Source organism: Echinops telfairi, unplaced genomic scaffold (genome assembly GCF_000313985.2).
Source record: "Echinops telfairi isolate 266 unplaced genomic scaffold, ASM31398v2 ScPeMD7_53;HRSCAF=182, whole genome shotgun sequence".
Taxonomy (NCBI): domain Eukaryota; kingdom Metazoa; phylum Chordata; class Mammalia; order Afrosoricida; family Tenrecidae; genus Echinops; species Echinops telfairi.
The window spans coordinates 3,658,246-3,659,729 of record NW_022103951.1 but is presented as its reverse complement, the minus strand read 5'-3'; the positions used below and the strand labels follow the sequence as shown (position 1 = coordinate 3,659,729).

The window sequence follows — 1,484 nt, the reverse complement described above, 5'->3', positions numbered from 1 at the left end:
TGCAAGGGGATCTCCAGTGGCCTACAAATGGGCTTTGGGTCTCTACTCCGCACTCCCCCCATCATTCACTATAGTAAGATTTTTTTGTTCTGATGATGCCTTACACCTGATCCCTTTGACACCTCGTGATCACACAGGCTGATATGTTCTTCCATGTGGGCTTTTTCTGACCTCCACTTTTATCTTACTTTTCTTTCCTGTCTTTTTAATGACCTTCTGCTTTCTTCATGAAGGATGTTCTTGATGCCCCCCACCCCATGGCTCATTAGATCATCTGTCAGTAGTGTCCAATGCAGCAAATGTGTACTTGGGATGATTTTGAAACTCAAGTGGGATAGACTCAAGGTCATACTTTGGCTCTTGTGCACTTGTTTTCATTTTCTTCAGCTTTAACCTGGACTTACTTGTGAGAAATTCATGCTCTGTTCCACAGTCATCTCCTAGCCTGGTTTCAGCTGCTGATATTTAGCTTCCATGGTCTCTTCCCACAGATGCAGTCAATTTGATTTCTGTGTATTCCATCAGAAGAAGTCCATGTGTATTTTCCCCATGTGTGTTCTTAGAAAAAGATGTTGGCTACGAGCAAATCATTGGTCTTGCAAAATTCTATCATGTGCTCTCCGGCTTTATTTCTCTGACCAAGACCATATTTTACAACCAGCATTCCTTTTTTCTATTCCCAATCTCAGAAACCCACAGGGACAGTTCTATCTTGTCCTATAGGGTTGCTATAAGTCAGCACCGACTTGATGGCAGTGAGTTTGGTTTGGGAGCTTGGTTCCTTCCTCTATGCTTCTAACTTTTACATTTCACTTGCCAATAATTATCAAAGCATCTTGATTGCACGTTTGATCAATTTCTGCCTGAAGACGGTGGTAGAATTCTTCAATTTGTCATCACTAGCTTTTGTGCTTGGTGCATTGTTTGAATAACAGTTGTTTTGATTGAATTTCTTTGAATGCAAATAGATATAATCCTGTCACAGACAGCATTGTACTTCATAATAGACCTTGAAAGGTCCTTTTTAATGATGAAGGCGACACGATTCCTCTTGAATCTGTCATCCCAGGCATAGTAAACCATATGATTTTCTGATTCAGAATGGCCCATAAGAGTCTATTTCAGCTCACTAATGCCTAGGACATCGATCTTTACATGTTCCATCGCACTTTTGACCACTTCCAATATTCCTAGAGTCATACGTCAGACATCCCAACGTCCAATTATTAGTAGATTTTTGCAGTGGGTGCCACTCATTTTGAGTTGTGCCCCATCAGCAAATGAAGGTCCCAAAGCCTTTACCCCGTTCACGTCACCATGATTGACTCTACTTCAAGCCAGCAGCTCCTCCTCAATCACATTTCAAGTGCCTTCTGACCCGTGGGGCCCATCCTCTGTGTGGTGGTCACCTAATCTGGGGTCAATTGAAGGATTCAGAGCATAGGGGTGGAGTCTAGGCTGTCAATCTGGAGATAGCCAATGAG

General features: G+C 42.5%; 1 pseudogene; it reads right to left on the bottom strand.

Annotated features, from left to right (window-relative positions):
• Positions 1-437, bottom strand: part of LOC101647765 — a 10,566-nt pseudogene extending 10,129 nt beyond the window's left edge.
• Between the last annotated feature and the right edge of the window lie 1,047 nt (positions 438-1,484).